Source organism: Alligator mississippiensis, chromosome 11, assembly GCF_030867095.1.
Source record: "Alligator mississippiensis isolate rAllMis1 chromosome 11, rAllMis1, whole genome shotgun sequence".
NCBI classification, from domain to species: Eukaryota; Metazoa; Chordata; order Crocodylia; family Alligatoridae; genus Alligator; species Alligator mississippiensis.
Genome location: NC_081834.1, coordinates 61,747,227 through 61,766,383, shown reverse-complemented (window position 1 = coordinate 61,766,383; position 19,157 = coordinate 61,747,227). Strand labels below are relative to the sequence as shown.

Sequence of the window (19,157 nt, the reverse complement as noted above, 5' to 3'; positions counted from 1 at the left end):
TGACAGCAAGAAGTAAAAGTATTGTGTTGTGTTGTGTTGGACATAGGATGTTATTCATGGTGTGTGACGGCTTATTTTGTGTTTTTGTGTCTATATGTGTATTATGAAAAAAAAGGAGTACTTAAAAAAATGTATCTTTGGACGCTTTAGTGTTGCAAACCCCTTTGTCTGGCTGAGGAAGTACCTGCAGCTGGTCGTGGGTGGAAGGAATAGTAAAGAAGCCAGCAGCTGGCCTGGCCCACAATGCAGGTGAGAAAGCCAGTGAAAATGGAAATGGAGGTGTCGGGGGGAGGGACAGGCTGGGTGGGGGGTAGGGGGGAAAGGGGGTGTAGGAGCACAGGTAAAAGTGCAGAGGTGCCTGGGCTGTCAGGTGTCCGGCCGGGCGCAGTGTGCCAGGCTCCACTGTGTGCATTGAGTCCAGGAGTTTCTGTACCGACTGCCCAGGAGGCTGATGAAGTGCAGTCCATAGGCCCAGCTCTGAAAGGTGGTTTGTATAGTCAAACACGCACCTAAGCTCATCACCAGAACTGAAGCCACCTTCCTACAGCTCAAAACACAAAACCTGCCAACTCTCTCCTGTACCCCACAACCTGCCCACCAGAATCTAGCAAAGACAACAAACCCCGACTCCCCGTGGGGCACACTCCTCGCCAGAACAACACTCTGCCTCCAGTCTCTCAGGCCTGACCCTGAGAGGGAACAAATTGCAATGCAAACCACTTTTCAGAGCTGCGCCTATGAACTGAGGCTGGGCGTATGATCCGGGCAGCAGCCACACTCATCCTGCGCTGCCAACTCAGTCACTTCGCCCTGCGCCAGGCTGGGGGCAGGTCCCACCTGGCAGGGGCCACATTTGGTGCCTGCCCGTGGGGCAGCAGCCGCAGCAGTGGGAGTGGCACGGGAGCAGAGCAGGGCGCGGAGCGGTGGCACCGACTGGAGCAGCCCCCGCTGGCTGCAGCCTTTGGCCAGATGTGGCTGCACCTCATGGCTCAGCCCGCACCGCACCCCCTGCCTCGGACCTGCTTACACGAGCGGGCCCTGAGGGGCCTGGAGCTGGGACTTTGTCCCAAGTCGGTCACACAGGGACAGGTACTACTGCTGGTGGAACCACCCTTCAGCTCCGGTGTCTGCCCCTTGGAGAACAGCCCCCGCCATGTCTTCTTTTAGGTGGCGTCCGGCAGCAGTGTGGGGCCCATGGGCTCAGCTCCGGCCCGCTCCCGGCCAATGCTGGGGAGGTGGGGAGGGGGCAGACCCGGGGCTGAGCCGGGGGACTGGATGCTCCCTCCCATCGGCTGGTGCTGGGCTGCACCACCGGGCTGCAGGGGATGTCCAGGGGGCTGCCCAGGGCGGCTGTGGGGGGTGTCCGGGGCTGTCCAGAGCAGGCTGCAAACACCTTTACCTTGTTTTACCTTTTATCTTTCTAATTTCTCCCTATTTACACTTTCACCGACATCCTGCCACACTTATAGCTTCTCTCACTCCTTGGAGTCTCAGACCAGCAGAGACTTCCTATGCTTGAAGAAGGGTGACTGAGCCTGAAAGCTTGCCAAGAACTTTCTTCCAACTACTCAGCTGGTCTAATAAAATATACTGCATCTTCTCAAAGAGCCTTGCCTTTCTAACGCAGGGCTCTTGGCTTGGGTGAGCCCGGGCAGAATTGTGTACTGCCCCCCCACCCCCACGACAGAGCCCAGCCCCTCCAGCAGCACACTCAGCTTTAAGACCAACACTTCCCCAGCCCACTGTCCCCAAAGCACACACAGCTGGAGGTGGATTAGGTCCACTCAGGTCCCCAACACCCCTTCTCTCCACCAGGCCTTTACGCAAGATGCAGAGCACCTCCCCAGGGAGACTGGGGGAGAGGGGTCCCTGCCACCTGAGCCAAGTGCAGAAGGTGCAGAGCAGGTCTCCGAAGCAGAAGGAGAGCATGGGGGGAGCAGGGCACCAGCTGCAGATGGGCGTGGGAGGGCAGCTGGGGAGAGTCCAGACCTGCAGGGAAGAGCTGGGCGATCTGAGAGCCCTGAAGAGCTACAAGGGGAAGCTTCACTGGCAGCAGAGGCCACATTCACACTCAGCAGGAGAGGAGGGACTCTGGGGAAAGCAGGAGCTGGCTTCCTCGTGCAAGTAGCCAGGAGTGCCAGCACTGGAAGGTCTGGTCAGAGTTGGTGGAGCCAGAGCTCCCGGCCTCTGGAAGCGCTGCCTTGGCTGCCTCTAGGGACAGACCAGACAGAAGATTTTTAGACCGGAGGATCCAGGAAAGAGCCTCCGGGTCCTCTGTGACCCGGCCAGTGCCGGGGAGAGCAGGCCGGGTTCTCTGCAGCTGAGCTTACCCAGGTCCCTCGGACCCAGGCAGCGGCAGGGCAGGCTCGCGGGCGGCTGCTTGCTAGGACTGAGCAGCATGCCTGATGGGTGCAGGGAAAGCCCGTGTTTCTACAACACGCAGGAAAGTGCAATGAATCCTAGTCCCAGTCCCCTCGCAGTAGTGTCCGATGGGGATCCTCAGAGTGGAGCCGGCCTGGCTGTCTGGAGGATCTGCCGCCTGCCCAGGGGCAGCGGGGAAGGGGGTGGGGGCTATGGGGAATTTGGGGGTGGCTGCAGCTAACTGTTCTGCTAACATCACTGCAGCTGGTGGTCGGGGCCACGACCGGTGCGCGCGGGGTGGGGAGAGGAGCACCCTGTAGCTGGCGGCGCTTTGCGGAGCACCCCTGGAGGAGGCGGGGCTGCAGGAGCCGCGTGCTCGGGCCCACTCCCTGCGCTGTGCCCCCATGGGCTGAGACCCATACACAGGCGGGGCTTCTTTTTCTTGCTTTCGATTTCATTGAGGTTTCACTGGACTTGCGGTGCCGCTCCCCCGGGCCGGGCGCTGCCAGTCCTGCTCCCCCTCCCCAGGACCTGGCTGGTGCGGAGCAGGGGGCACAGCTGGGGGCACGGAGCTGGGTCTGTCCAGGTTGGACCTGGCACAGCGGGGCTTGGCCTGCCAGGCAAACCCTGCCGGGAGGGGAGGTCACACGGGCCTGAAGCCTCCCGTGCTGCCCACCCCCATTGCTCCGCTGCCTGGCGGTGCTGGGCCTGGGCCTGGCGCAGCGTGTGGGGCCCTCTGCTTCCCCTCTCCTGGTACTGGACAGAGCACACACACCTGCACACACACAGTCCCCACAGTGACACTCACATGCACACACACAGGCACATGTGCCCCTATCAATCTGTAAATCCAGAGTTTAACAAACACCTCCTACACCTCGCACCCTGCTACAGACAGAGGGAAAAAGCTCCCATTCCTCAGACTCCTCCCGGCCCCGACGTGATCTCCAGGGGTGGGTGTCTGGGGAGGGATTTGTACCTCTGCAAAGCCTCCGATTCACGTTCAGCAGCAGCTCAATAAACCAGCCCCACCATGTGCCTGCGAAGGGACTGAAGTGAGGGACAGGAATATGTGACTTGTCACCGCCCCACAACCTGCCACAGCGAGGAGGTGAAGGGGCCGTTCAGCATCTAGAGACGACTCCTGCAGCACCGTGCACCTGGGCACGAGCAGCCTGAGCCCAGAGGACACGGCCTAGCAGGACTGTAGCAGAGACACGGGATGTGAGACTGTCTGCGGTTAATGCAAATCCCAGTGGAGCCAGGACAACCCTGCTAGGACAGGGCCCAGCCCCAGCCCTGCTGCCTGCACACACACTCGGGCCAGGCTCTGGGAGATGCCCCATCACCAGCCCTCATGAGCAGCGTTGGCACGGCCCATTGCCTGCAGGCAGAGGGGAAGGGACTGGAGGCAGCTGAGCCAGGGCAGGAGGTTTCCAGACACCCGGGGCTGGGGCTCCACGCAGCTGTGCAGGACTGGCACTCAGTGGGTGAACAACTCCAGACAAGTGGGGGTCTGCAGAGGAGTCAGAGTAGTTTAGGGTCCCAGGGGTTGGGTCTTCCCCAGTTTGGGGTCGGTGTGGTGGCAGGACGCCAGCTGTGCTGTGGCTGCAGACTGCGCGCTCGTCCCCTGCAGCCCTCATCCCTGCAGGAAGAACAGCCACAGGCCGCACTGCATTGACCACGGACCTGTCCAGATTCTCCGCGTCCCTCTTGAAGTGCAGCGCCCAAAACTGGACGCAGTACTCCAACTGCGGCCTGAGCAGTGCTGCATAGAGGGGGAGCATCACCTCCCTTGAGCTATTAGTCATGCACCTGCTAATGCACGACAGGGTGCGATTGGCCTTGTGGATGGCCTCGTTACACTGCCGGCTCCTGTTCATGTCCTGCAATGACCCCTGCTAGTTCCTTCAGCACTCTGGGGTGGAGATCGTCAGGACCTGCGGGTTTAAATACATCCAGTCCCTCCAGAAGTTCCCTGGCAAGGTCCTCATTAACCCTCAGCCTGGGTGTGCCACCCACAGGGTCCTCGGGGGGGCCAGAGGGGGAGATATCCGGGTCCCTCCTCAGAAATACGAAGGCAAAGAAATTGTTGAATATGTCAGCTTGACCATCAGGTGAGATGACCAGATTTCCTCGCGTGTCCTGCAGAGGCCCCACATTACCTGGCACCTTCTTTTCCCCCCTATGTATTTGAAAAAGGACTTGTTGTCCTTGATCTGGGTCGCTAGTCCCAGCTCCATTTCCGCCTTGACCTTCCTGACCTACAGCCCCCTGCATTCCCGAGCTACCGAGGTGTCGCCCTCTCTTGTGACGGCCCCCCCTTCCAACGGGCATACACCTCCTGTTTTGTTTGGAGACGTTCCCGGATGCTTTTGGTGAGCCATGGGGGCCCTTGCTGCCTCTTGCCCACTTTGACCTCTGTAGGGATTACTTCCCTTTGAGCTTGGAGGATCATCTCCTTAAGGAGTGACCGCTCCTCCTGGACACTCAACTCCCTCCAGCGCTGGGACCTCAGTGCTTCCCCCACTAGTCTTCTTACCTCATTGAAGTCCACCCTCCTGAAGTCGAGGGCTGCTGCCTTGCTGGAGGCTTTCGCCACCTTGCGCTGGATGGTGAATTCCAGCAGACGGTGATCGCTCTCGGCCAGGACCAAATCCAACAAGGCGTCTCCCCTGGCGGGGCTGTGCACCTCCTGAGCTAGATGGAGGTCCTGCATGTCAGTGAAGACCCTGCGTGGGCGGTCAGACCTGGCTGTCTGCTCCTCCCAGCAGATGTCTGGCAAGTTTAGGTCACTCATGACGACCACATCCTTGGACCTAACTATCTCTGTTGACATCTTCCCCACAGCCAGAGCACAGAGGACAGGCGAGGGAGGACACGGCCCACGGCCAGCTCCAGCTCCTTCCTGGAGGGGGTCAGTGGCCGTGTGGCAGGCGGTGGGCCTCTGCCACCCAGCACCCTGCAAGCAGCCAGACCGCCTCCCCGCCACCAAGCGCCAAGGCCACCTGCCAGGACCACCTGCCATGCCCAGCTGGAAAGCCCGTTGTGTGGAGGATGGCTTTGAGGGGTGGGGGGCACTGTGGCCACCAGTGCCCATGCCACCTCACAGGCCCACACCTGGCTGCAGGCCTGGCTCTAGGGGCCCCACACGGCCCCCTTCCCATCCTCTCCTCGCCCTCCCCTCTTCTTCTCTCCCTGCCTGGCCTCGCTGTCCCCTGAAACTCATTGATGGCACCGGTGATCTCCACCTCACCTGCGGGGCTCAGGGCCTCGTATCACAGGCAGAAGTAGCCCTCCAGGCAGCGACGCACACGGCAGGGAAGTGTGGGATTGCCCGGGGCACCACTGAAGTGCAGAGCCCTGCAACAGGTTCTCATGTGCGCCCAGGCAATCATTGCAGTCAGCAGCAGGACGGCATAGTGGGTTGGGCACCCCTCGGCACGCTCAAACAGCTGACCAGACCCTCTGAATGCACCGTCTCCACCAGCACCAGGCGTAGGACAGCACCCTCCTGCTGGGCAGCTGGGCACCGTCATGGAGGAGTGGCTGGCCAACCTGCCGGCTTGGCACCCGGCGGCAGGAGCAGGGGAGCAGGAGAGGGAGGCATGTGAGCAGCAGAGGTGGGCGAGCAGGAACAGGTGCCCAGCGAGCAGGAGAGGAACCTGGCTTCTGGGGTTGAAGAGAAGCGCGTTGCCGTCCAGCACAGCATGGTGCCACCCAGGAGCTGCTTCTAGAGCAGACAGCCTCTGAATCACAGCGTCCTAGACCCTAAACACTGGAGGCTGCAAGTGGAAGAGGAACCGTGCAAAATACCCTGGTCTGACCCCGTTTGCTCTGCCTTTCAGCATCCACTGTCTAGCACCGTGTGACACGGGAGGCTAGGCATGCAGGATATATGGTCTCACCCAGTAAATGGCAGTCCTTATGCAGTGCCAGAAGAAAAGCAATCATTGTCCACCATTGTTTTGAGAACACACGGGCGCAGGCAGGGAACCCCATCCTTTGGGAACCTTGCCACCAAGAAGCCCCAGTGGCCCAATGGATAAGGCACTGGCTTCCTAAGCCAGGGATTGTGGGTTCAAATCCCACCTGGGGTGAAGTTGTTAGTCTTTAAACAAGGCCTGGGTGGGAAGGTATTAAACATGAAGTTCAAAGGCTTCCTTTGTCAGAGAGGATTTCCTAACTTCCAATTTAACCTTCCCTTGCTGCACCTTGAGCCCATTGCAACTTCTAGATTCATAGATGTTAGGGTCAGAAGGGACCTCAATAGATCATTGAGTCTGACCCCCTGCCTAGGCAGGAAAGAGTGCTGGGTCTAGATGACCCCAGCTAGATGCTCATCTAACCTCCTCTTGTAAGACCCCCAGGGTAGGGGAGAGCACCACCTCCCTTGGGAGCCTGTTCCAGACCTTGGCCACTCGATCTGTGATGAAGTTCCTCCTAATGTCCAATCTAAATCTGCTAGCTTGTGGCCATTATTTCTTGTAACCCCCGGGGGCACCTTGGTGAATAAATACTCACCAATTCCCTTCTGTGCCCCTGTGATGAACTTATAGGCAGCCACAAGGTCGCCTCTCAACCTTCTCTTGCAGAGGCTGTAAAGGTCCAATTTCTCTAGTCTCTCGTCATAGGGCTTGGTCTGCAAGCCCTTAACCATACGAGTGACCCTTCTCTGGACCCTCTCCAAGTTATCTGCGTCCCTCTTGAAGTGCGGTGCCCAGAATTGCACGCAGTACTCCAATTGTGGTCTGACCAGCGCCCGATAGAGGGGAAGTATCACCTCCTTGGACCTATTGGTCATGCATCTGCTGATGCACGATAAAGTGCCATTGGCTTTTCTGATGGCTTCGTCACACTGCCGACTCATGTTCATCTTGGAGTCCACTAGGACTCCAAGATCCCTTTCCACCTCTGTGCCACCCAGCAGGTCATTCCCTAGGCTGTAGGTGTGCTGGACATTTTTCCTCCCTAGGTGCAGCATTTTGTATTTCTCCTTGTTGAACTGCATCCTGTTGTTTTCTGCCCACTTCTCCAACCTGTCCAGGTCTGCTTGCAGCTGTTCCCTGCCCTCCGGCATGTCCACTTCTCCCCATAGCTTTGTGTCATCTGCAAACTTGGACAGAGTACATTTCACTCCCTCGTCCAAGTCACTGATGAAACAGTATCTAACTTGTTCTGCCATCTGTGGCGACTGCGAGCAGTCCAGTTTTGTGCACCTTGAAACCACCTTGCAGGTAGATAAAGGCTGCTATCAAATTCCTTCTCAGTTTTCACCTTTCCAAACTCAATAAACCCAGTTCCCACAGCCATTTACTCTCTCCAGCTTGTCCACACCCTTTTTGGACAAGCCTCAGGTAGGTGCGTTTGGCAGGGCACTTGTCAGGAGGCATTACAGACCCTGCTTGTCCTGGCTACAATCCTCTGCTGCACCGTTAGATACTGTTTGGAGTGTCTGTTTGGGAGCTGCACCAGACACAGCCGAGCTGAGTAGCCCTGCCCTGCACCAGGATATGCACCATTCAAGGTGCCAGGCAGCCAGGGTTCAAGCAAGCAAGCAAACATGAATCATGAAAAAATTGTTACAAAATTAATATATTTTTTTCAAAATAATCTTAATCTCCCCCTTGCTGCTTGCTGCCCTCCAGTTCTCTCTCCATCCTCCTCATGACCAGCATTGACTGCCTCCACCACCTCCGTGGCCATCCCTCTGCACCTGTAGGGATTTCAGCACAGTGTCGTCATGCTGAAGGCCTGCCAGGGCCTCTTTCTGGCTCACGCGGGCTGTCAGGCCAGGACTGTTTCCATTACACAGTGTGGAAATGCTGCTCTTAGCAGGGAGCCCCCAGAGCGCCCACATCGCTGGGCTGCAGAAGGACACTCTTTGCTTGCCAGCCTGCTGTTCCCACGCGTCCTGCACTTGCGGCTGCCTAGCGGGTGCTGGGTGCTGTGCTCCGTCCTGACCTCAGTGCTGCTCGTGTCAGCTGCACGCGCACTGGGTGTGCCCTACAGACCCCGAACACAGCAGCAGCGTAGGCAGGGATTTGGTGACTGAGCAACTGGGAGTCCCCATGCTGCCCCTGGCCCGGCCTGAGCCAAGTGCTTTGGAGCCTGAGCTCCAGCTGCCTCCATGGTTTTTGTTTCCAAGCTGACCTAACTCCTACATGTGTACTGAGCTATCCAGGTGCCCCATCGCTGTCCTACTGCCGCACCAAGGGGCTTGTCCTGCTGGGGGTGCTGGCAGTCCTGGTCCCTGGGATCATTGTTCTGCATGTGGTCACCAGGAGGAAGCATCAATGTGACTGAGAGGAGAAGAGATGGGTGCGGGTGGAGGGACTGCCATCCCATCCTGACCTTTCCCCAAACCCCTCACAGCGTTGGAGTGTCACTGAGGCAAAACTGAAAACTTTTCTACCCTGGGCAGAGATTCCAGAGAGTGTCTGCATGTGTGTGTGTGTGTGTGTGTGAGAGAGCACATGCATGCATGCACGTGTGTGCATTTCTTGCCTTCTCTAGAGATTCAAAGGCCCTTGCTCCTGCTGCCCCCACCACTCAGTGTCCTTTTGCCGTGGTTGCTGCTGTGGCAGTGTGGGCTCCCCAGGAGCTGCCATTGTGGTGCTTCCTCTAAACCTGCACCTGGAGCTCGCTTGCTCTTGCCTCCCACTGGTCACACCACTGGACTGACAGACTCGCACACTCAACCCACAGACCGAGGAGCTGGTCTGCCCCACGGCTTTGGCAGTATCACCAACATCAAGATTCAGGCCAAGCTCCTTGTGGCTGAGTCAAGAGCTGGGCCTGGGTGAGCACAGGCTGGGGTCAAGCAGTAAATGCTGCCCAAGGTTTGCAGAAACCATGGAGGCCTGGGGGTGCCTCAGGTTTGGGTGCCCACCTGAGACACTTGATGGAGCCTGTTATTCAAAGGCAGGTGCTCAGCACGTCACCACTCTCACACCCTCTCAGGCTGTGTCCAGTGCAAGTGCGGTATGGGACTGCACACGGTATGGGACTGCACACAGTATGGGACTGCACACAGACTGGACTGTCCACAGCCACCTCAGCCAGCCCCAGCTGCACGTGTGCGCTCTGGCTTTTCCTTCTAGAGTTGCGCAGTGAGTACACGGGGTTGGTGCACAAGGAGATCAGGGCTGCAGTTCCCCGGTTGCGCATTAACATTATGGTCACACATGCAAGAATCCCATATATAATCCTGCTTAAAGGGTGTTGCCACAGCGAGACACAGCGACGCAGAAGTGGAAGGCCCCTGACTCCAGTCCTGGTGAGCACAGGCAGCCACAGAATGGACATTTAGGCAAACAGCCACAATAACATCCACCCCTGCCCTCTCCTCCCCTGCACTGCCACAAAGACCTGTGACCCTGGGGACAGTTTCCCTTGAGAAGAAAACCTCACCAAGCTGTAAAACCTGTATTCTGCCCCAAAGCAGGAGAGACGAGGGCTCCACCAATGCCTTGGACACCTCCAGGGCTAGGATTGTTGGGTAAAAGATGCCTGATGATCCCAGTAAGTGGGACCAGCCACTCCACGGTCCTGGCCAACCTGACCTGGGAGGTCCTTCAGTACCAGTAGGGGCATCAGCCCACCTGGGCCAATCTCCCGCTGCTACATCATGAGCTTCAGTCACCCCTTGCCACACTGGCAGGAGTTAAAGGGGACTGGGCAGTGGGATCTTTGGAAGAGATCTTTAAAGAGGATAGGAAAGAGTGGGGTAATTTGAACCACGCACTGGAGTAGGTCAGTCCCAGGCAAAAGGGATGTGGTGTGCAGGGAAGCTAATACAGACCTGCCTGTGTCAGCCCATCTCCTTACGGGCATCACTACAGGCCAACCCTACTCACGGCAGGAACCTCACTACAAACTGGACAGGAAGAAACCTCACCTCTCCCCCTTCTCTCCCCCAGGGACTCTGCAATCAAAGCTGGAAAATAAGAAAGGTGAGTGTCTGAGGCCAGTTTTGTGTGTTACCATGAGGATGATTCCCAGGGACACGACAGGGTGACATCTCGCCTCTCTTGCCCTTCTCTCCCCAGCGGCCCTGCAGTCTCAACTGGAGTCTGAGCAAGGTGAGTGCTGGACACATGGGATGTGTCAAACCATTTCTGTGCCAGTTTCTAACAAAAAAAAAAAAAAAGGGTGATTGGAAACAGGTTGCAGCTGAAGGAGACAAGAGCTGAAGGGAGGCCCTGACTCCATGTCACACCCCACACAGGACAGGGACCCCCTCACTCGCCCCAGGGACACGGCTGCACCTGCCAGTCCTAGGGGAAGTTCTGCTGAACCCTTGTCCAGACGCAGAAGAAAGGTGCTTTCCTCGGTCCCATTCACTCAGTCAGGCCAGCTCTGCTCTATGCATGCTTGGCCATGCAGGAGAGAGAGCCAAAAGTGTTTGCTTTATCGTAGCCATCAATATAGGGGTGTCTCCATTCCCATTGCAGACCCCAGCAGTGTGCAGAAGGGCTGCTTCTGCTGACACAGGCCAGCTCTAATGGGGAAGGGCCAGTGTCTTCATCAGCACTGCGGCTGTTACAGAAGGGCTCCCTGAGCCCATAGCCCTGAACAGCCCTCACCCTGCCTGGTCCACATCACTGCAGGAGACTGGGAGACCCGACCAGGACTTAGAAGGATCCCTCCTTGCATGGGATCCCCTGGGCTCTGGCCCTTCCATGGCCTGCAGTGGCGTAAGGGGCAACCCTTTACCCTGAAACATGCAGTCAACCTTGCAGTCAGCCCTGGTCAGTGCAGGACGGGCCTGCAGTTCGGAGTCCAGGGATCAAGTTATTAAAGATGACGTAGACATTTCCTTTCCCCACGGTGTCATGGCAGGGCAAACTTCAAGGAATTCAAGTACTTTAATAGCATTTCCAGCCTCTAACATGGTAGATCTTCATTTCAGGTTGCCTTGAACTTTCCTAGATATGTAACACTGAGGCTGGAGCTGACTATATTCCCCCAAACACACGCTCCTTGTAATGTGCTTTCCTCATGAGTTGCCAATCCCAGCTACATCTCAGCATAGTTGAACTGGGAGGACATTTTGTTTGAAGACCCGTGTGTCCTGTCAGCCAAGGGAACAGGAAGGAAGAAACCCTGAATGTGTGACGAGCTTTAGATAAAGCACCCCCACCGCCCTTTTGAAGCATGGCGGTTCCAGGCGCTTCAATTAGAGTGACCCTTTGAGCCACTCGAATTAAAGTGCCCCCACCCCCGGGGACATGTATAGATGCCCTTGGGGACTGCAAAGAGTCCAGGTGCTGCCTCTGGCTCTCAGCACCTCCACAGGGTGCAGATTCAGTGTCTAGCCCCCAGGCCTGAGAGCTGAATACAACTTGTCTACTTCTGTGTCACCGTCTGTCCTCAGTGGTGTTACAGTGGTGTTGTAGTCACCATAGTGCGAGACTTAGGTGAGAGGTGAGGAATTGCGGGAGGGGGTGATTTCTTTTATTGGACCAACTCCATAGCTTGGATCCAGTTAAACAAATTTTTGAACACAGGACTTTGTTCTTCAGCTGCCCTTTATCCCAACTGTGCAGTTCATTCAATAAGAGAGATCACCCCATCCTCAAAAAGTCTTCGCCACTCGCATACGTGTTTAGTAGATGGCAGTTCACACTTAGCTCCTGTATTGGCAGACAGGGAGATGCTGCTGCCCTTGTCTGGGATGGACGCAGGGGAACCTCATGGGCTCTACATTAATTTTCTTTTTCTTACTTTGCAGGAAGATACAGGACACTGGGAGGTAAATGCCCTTTTACTGGCTCTACTGACACCAACATCATTGAAAATACCCTACAAATCAAACCATTCCCTCCCCACCTCCAGAGAGGCCCTGTACCAGGACAGTGCTGGAGGAATGGGGTCCCACCTTAGGGAGGCTCCTGGCCCTACGCCTGACTCCAGTGCCCTCCATTGGGCAGGCCTGGGCCCGGGGCCCCTGTTGCCTTCTGCACGCAGCACATGCAGGGTCAGGCCCATGTGCTGTCCTGGGGCATCCATTCTTCCGTTCGATTGTCGTTCCTGTTACCTGTTGAGTTATTTGTATTCTACGTTCACCTCGTTCTCTGAAACAAGCAAGCTTCTTCCACCTGCGCCAGAACCATCTAAGGGCGTAAGTAAAATCTCTTTGAAACCATTAAGCTGTCCTGCCTCTCCATCCACACGCCTGCCCAACCGATCCCATTTTGCTTAACAAACCCCGATTTCTGGCCCGGCTGGTCTGCCTCCCAGGACAGCCCCGAGATGGATCTGGGGGGCGTCAGGCTGGGTATAATGGGTAGGAGCTGCAGGTGGGTCTGGCAGGGGTGACCAGCTGCAAAAAACAGGGGTAGGAGCTGCAGCTGGCCCCGGGGCATTGGGCTGGGTATAAAGGGGACAGGAGCTGCGGCTGGCTCTGGGGCATTGGGCTGGGCGTAATGAGGACAGGAGCTGTGGCTGGTTCTGGGGGTGTAAGGCTAGGTATAACGGGGACAGAAGCTGCGGCTGGCTGTGGGGGTGTCAGGCTGGGTATAGTGGGGATAGGAGAGGTGGCTGGCCTTTGGGGCAGACGTTGGCCTAGGTGTAAGAAGGGGCAATGGTCTCAGGTTGTATCCAGCCAAGTTTAGGTTAGATCAGAGGAAAAGCTCAGGAGGCGGGTAGTAAAGCACAGGAACAGGCTCCCACAGAGGCTCTCTAATCTCCATCCTTGGAGGTTTTGAAGCCCCGGCTAGAAAAAGCCTTGGCTGGGATGATGTAGTTGGGGCGGGCGCCCCTGGTGCCCAGCGCAAGGCAGGGCGTCCAGGCAGAGGTGCTCTGTGCCCTGCCCTGGGCTCAGCCCCTCTTGCCCTTTCCCCATCCAGCTTTTCTGCTTCCCCTTCTCTTCTCCCCGTGGCGGGCAGAGACGTGGCGGTGGAGCTGAAGACCGACCTCAGGTGGGTGAGCGCTTGCTGGGGTGCGGGAGGGCACTCAGGTGCCTGGGTTCCCCGATCCCCCTCGTAACCCTCCAGCCCCTGCCAGAGCAAGGGGAGCTCAGGGGTCCGGGCTCCTGGCCTGCCCCCGACTCCCTCTCCCAGAGCAGGGAGATAACTCAGGCCCCCTGGCTCTGCTGCTTGGTGCAATCTCCCAGCATGCTTTGGGCTGGGGCAGGACGCCTGGGGTGGGTGAGGACTCACACTGGGCTGGTGCCCACTGGCTTGAGCAAAGCCCATGCAGATTAGGGGCCCCATGGGGATGGCAGGGCACGGACAGCTGTGGCTGCCCTCAATGGGCACCAAGGTCGCAGCTCCCACCCCTGGACTCCCGGGTCCCAGGCCCAGCTCGTGTAGCGGTTGGGGGTTGCACGCTTCCACGAGTGGCTGCATACGTCCGAAGGGCGACAGAGCTCCAATTCGCCTGGTCCTCTGGAGCAAGATCCCCGGTGATCTCCAGGACAATGTTATTGGTCACCCTTGTGGCAAAAATGTCTCATGATCTCACTACACAAAAGGCCTTACAGCTGAGAACTGCAAATTGTTTCTTTTTCTCTTCTTTCTTCCTGCATTAGATAATCAGTAGCATAATAAGGAACAGTCCAAACAAATGTTCGGTTTGTGATAAGGCTGATTCCTGTGGGAACACAAAGATTAGTTACTGCCTGCTTTGCACATAAATTTTGCAACCCTTGTTACTTGCCCGTTTTAGGACTACGCACGTACTAAATTTTGCAGGAAACTGTAGCGAATCACAGATTGCCACAATGGAATCTTGTTCATGATAGGTATAAAAATGTAACTTCGGGCGTGGCTAGGGGTCGACTCATTGAACTCCCTTGTCGATCTGTTTGCAAACAATAAACTCGAGTTGGACCTGGCCTGAGTGTGTGTGACTCTCTCCTTGAGGTAAATTGGAAAAGCCTCCAGGGGCGCGAAACTAGCCATTTGTGCAACACCCTGAATATCTGCAGCCTCTTCCACTCACCCGAGATCTATACCACCATCTTCTCCCACTGACAATGCTTGTTTTGCAAGTCCAGGCACCTCCTTGGGCAGAGCCAAGCTGCTCTTGGAAATATTCCTTCAGAGGCAGTGCTTAGTTTCATGATCCTTGCACCTCTTTGTACTCCTGACTCGTGTTCCTCTTTAGGCTGCTGCTTGTGGTGCAAAAACTGCAGCCAGGACTGCCGGGCAGCTTGGCAGCGGGCTTGCAGAACAGCAGCCACCCAACGTACCCTGTCCAGTGCCTGTATGAGTGTGCATGCACACGGGCGCAAGCTGGTACTTAGTTCTTGTTAGGATGCTGAACACTTGCATTTTCCCGCCCTGTGTCTCTTGCATATTCCCGCCTTTTTTCTGCTGACTTCTTGCAGCTCGTGCACTACTTGCTAATGCTTGCTTTTTCCCGCCAGTTTTGCAATCTGCTCTTTCTTGTGCCCTTTTCCCATGTTGAGCTGAGCTGAACCTAGTTCGCAGTGCTCTGCGCAGTGCGTGTGCGGTGGCTGCACCCGTCCGAAGTTGCCTCCACTCTAATAGGGTTTTCCCCCTGCTCTGCTCTGGTTAACGGGTATCAGGATCCCACAGGCAATTGCTTTGTCAGATTCCCTAGTCGCTGGGCCTCACGTGGGGTTGAGGTTTAACACTTCTGTCTGCTGGTGTCGCAGCATGGAGATCTGGTCTGTCCACAATGTCTATTGGGAGTCTGAAAACGACGCTGGCTATCCAAAAATATTGGATTGTGGGGTTGTATCTTTGGGGTATTTTTGAGTTGAACCTGAGCTGGGGCTCTTGTTACGTCTCCCACCATGTACTGCAGGAACGATCCTACAGAGCACAGTGCCTGGCAGCGGTGGAGAATGAGCATGGGAAGCCTTTGCATAATATTGAGTGTATGCTTCAGAGGAAATGACTCTCCATGTGGAAGCCAAAACTCATAATAAAATACAAGCCAGACGTTTGGCTAATATATGGGTGATCTTACTTAGAGGGACAAAGCTGTAGGAGACAGTCCAGCTTGGAGCAGCATCTTGCTTAGCCCTGTTGTTAACAGGACAGGAGCATGTGTTCACAAGAACTGTTCATAACCACATCGCTATCCAAGGGACCGGGATGGTGGACTGCTGGAGCCCCATTTCTGGGTACTAAACTAAAGGCTGCATTAGAGCTGCCATAACCTTGAGCCCTGCCAGAAGAGAAGGGCAGTGCCTGGCGTGTTGTTCATCATGTAAAAACATGCCAGGGACAGCTCCCGCCCCTGAGTCTTGCTGTGCCAGGAGTGCACAGGCCCACAGTGGGGAAAGCTGGAGTCTTGCTGCATCCAGGGATGTCTGGAAAACTGTGCCTTAGACACAGAGCTGCTCCCTAGTGCACCACATTGCACGTGGCGTATCCCTCCAGGGTCCGGCCTGTGCTCCATCTGGGGCAGACGCCCAGTGAGCAATCCCTTGCCTCTTTCAGGAACTTGCAGACTGTCACTGTGCTTGGTCCTGGCTGCGCAGGGCGGAGGAACGATGACTGCACGACCCCTCTCGCCTCGCCCAAGCTGGGAACAGCCGGGGTCTGGCACTACATTGGCAGCAGCCTCCGAGATGCTGCTTTGGCTCTATGCTGCTGGGTTTTGTGAAACCAGGTCCTTGCACTGCAAGCTCCTATAGGGTAGGAACTATCTCTGCTCTGCATTTGTATATCTAGGGCAATAGTGTCCTGGTCGGTGACTGCAGCTTTCAAGTAATACCCGGTGCAGATGAAGGAGGATGCTAGTGGTGTGAGACTTGCATATCACCCCCAGTGAACTCCTTGAGGGGAGTCTCTCTATTTGGCAACCCCAACTTGGACTTCAAAGTTGTGAAGTGTGGCAGCAGGGAAGTCTGCATCTCAAAAGTGGTCTCAAGTGTTTCGCAGCACAGTCAATGTCGGTGCAAGGGAAACATCTAGCTGTTCCTTTGCATCAGCCAGGGAGTTGTCTACAGGCTAACACTGAACTGCAGTTAGTTATAAGCACACAAAACAGAAAGCTGGCTGAGGTTCCTTTGAACCGTGTCCCTAAATGCATCCTTGGGCAATACAGTGCATCCCTGTGAGCTTTGCTGTTCTTAAAAAGGCTTGGAGGTAGCTGGGAAATATTGGCCTCCTTGCACTGGATCCGGTGGCATTGCCCACGCCATTGAGGTGGGGGCGGGGCAGGTCCCCAAACGATCCCTACCACCTCCTGTGCAGAACTGCTCCTTCTACCCCATGCCCCCGGCAGACGATGACGATGCTGCCAGGGTTACCCTGGGAGAGCATCAACCATGACCCATGCCAGGCACCTGGCTCTTTCATGACAGGGGGTGCTGTAGACCTAGCCTCCAGCATGCCCCACCCCACAAGCAGCTGCATCTCAGCACTTGGTGCATAATCAACTCCCGATACAGCCTTCTTGAATCGTGTGGCTCAAACCAGGACACAGGACCCCAGGGGAGGCCTCAGCAATGCTGAACAGAGCAGGAGATTCATTGCATCTGTTGCTAATTGGCAATACCTCTGAGATTTCAGTTGACTGAAGGTCATTGAGTGGCCTGTAGTTACCCGGGTCCTCCCTCCTGCCCTTCGTGTGGATGGGCGCAACACTGGCCCTCTTCCAGTCCTCAGGGACTTCTCCAGAGCGTCACGAGTTGTGGAAGAGTTTCACCAAGGGGTCCTCAATGACTTCGGCCAGCTCCTTCAGCACTCTTGGATGAAGATCATCTGGTCCCACTGACCTGTCCATGTCTAATATTTTTAGTTGATCACACGCCAATTCTACGGCAATAGTAGGAAGGCAGTTATTCCTGCCGTGCTCATCCTGTACTCCACCTGGCGCTGTTTTCCCCTTGGTCCAGTGAAAGACTGAGGCGAAGTAGTCAATCAGGAGTTCAGCTTGCTCCTGGGTGCTGGTAACCAGCTCTCCTATGTTGTTGAGGAATGGCCCCACACTCCCATGTTTTCCTCCTGTTCCCCATGTACCTAAAGAAGGACTTCTGGTTGTCCGTGATTTCTGTTGCTAATCTAAGTTTGGTCGCCACTTTAGCCTTTCTTATCTGTTCCCTACATATGCGGCCATCTTTGTTAAATGTTCTCGGATTAAAACAAATGCAAGATCTTCCATGTGCAGGCTGCTTGTCTCACGCGCTGTGTCTGAGATTTAGAAATGCATGCATGCATGCGTCTCCTTCTCCGTCACCTGGATGCAGTACTCCAACTGCGGCGTGCCCAGCACCGCATAGAGGGGAAGGATCACCTCCCTGGACCTGCTTGTGATGCATCTGTAGATGAACAACAAGGTGCGATTATCCTTGCTGGCCACTTCCTCGCATTGGTGACTCATGTCTGTCCTGGAGTCAACAATGACTCCCAGATCCCTTTCTGCAACCATGTTGGCAAGAGGGGTGATTCCCAGCCTATAGGTGTGCTGCTGGCTCGTTTGCCCTGCATTTGTCTGTGTTGAATCCCAGCCTAGTCTCATGCCCCCACCTCTGCAACCTTTCCAGAGCTAGCTGGATTCTGTTCCTCCCCTCCAGCGTGCCCACCTTGCTCCACAAAAATGCCACATGACAAGGACGGGATTCAAACCCATGCATGCAGAACACAATGGATTAGTAGTCCATTGCCTTAACCACTCGGCCACCTTGTCATGCCTGTTACAGCTCCCACCACAAAAAAAATATCTTTCTCAATACCAAAAAACCGCACCTGTGCTGGAAGGTCTTGGGCGATTCCTGCAGTATTGAAGTGGCTGAGTCAGATGCTGGATCATGAGAAGGGTTGGCCCTCACCAAACCACTGGGCATCAAAATGTTGGGGGCGGGGGTGGAAAGAACAGGTGCAGTCAGTGCTTTAATGTTATTCATGTGTGTGGCCTCTCTTATTCCCTTATTGCTCCTTTGAGACTAGCTTTGGATTTAGCACCAATGGATCCCCCTGCAGCAATTCATGGTGCAATTGTTTGTCTCTTTTCTCTTTCTTCCTCAGGGCGCGCTGGACAGGTGCTCTCAAATTCAGCCCAAGCTGATCTTCTCGGGTGAAGCTGTCGTTTACAACGGCAAAGCGCATAACCGCGCGGGGAAACTACCGAGCGTGGTCAAAGATATTTCATTACGTCGCACGTGAACTCTTGTGGAGTTTGTTCGAAACCTCAAGGGTAAACCACGAGGAAATGGAGTCCAGATTCGGCAACATTACTGAACCCTGAAGATCACAGTCCGCTTTGGACCTAAGTACCCGCACCGAGGGATCCCGCAGGGTTTGGGGTGCAGGTTTGGAGCCCAGTGTAGAGCTGGCCTCTGGGTCCCCCCACATCTTCCTGGACTCATGTCCTCTCCACGCAAAGAAGGAGGAGGGAACTTGCTGGGGCAGGAACATGTTATATGTGTTTCTACTGGCCCGGCAGGTGAAGAGAGATGTTCATTTGGCCAAAATCCACTCTTGTTTATACCCAAGAAGCCTGAGGCTGTCTGGGGGTGTGTGGGCTCACCGGACAGCAAACCATGGCCCGTTGGAGAGAAGATGATTCATAGATTCATAGATTGTAGAGTCGGAAGGGACCACAATGGATCATCGTGTCCGACCCCCTGCCCCAGCAGGAAAGAGGACCAAGGTCAGATGACCCCAGCCAGGTGACTATCTAGCCTCCTCTTGAAGACCTCCAAGCTAGGTGACAGCACCACCTCTCTTGGGAGCCCACTCCAGATCCTGGCCGCCCTTACTGTGAAACATTTCTTCCTAATATCTAACCTAAATCCACTCTCAACTAGTTTACACCTGTTATTCCTAGTTACTCCCTGGGGCGCCTTAGCAAACAGCACTTCCCCTATT

General features: G+C 55.7%; 2 non-coding genes across 2 annotated transcripts; one reads left to right on the top strand and one right to left on the bottom strand.

The window, feature by feature from the left end:
* Positions 1–6,388: 6,388 nt before the first annotated feature.
* On the top strand, positions 6,389–6,461 carry TRNAR-CCU (transfer RNA arginine (anticodon CCU)). Its single transcript has one exon. It is a non-coding gene; the product is annotated as a tRNA-Arg (tRNA).
* An 11,433-nt stretch (positions 6,462–17,894) lies between these two features.
* TRNAS-ACU (transfer RNA serine (anticodon ACU)) lies at positions 17,895–17,976 on the bottom strand. Its single transcript has one exon. It is a non-coding gene; the product is annotated as a tRNA-Ser (tRNA).
* Between the last annotated feature and the right edge of the window lie 1,181 nt (positions 17,977–19,157).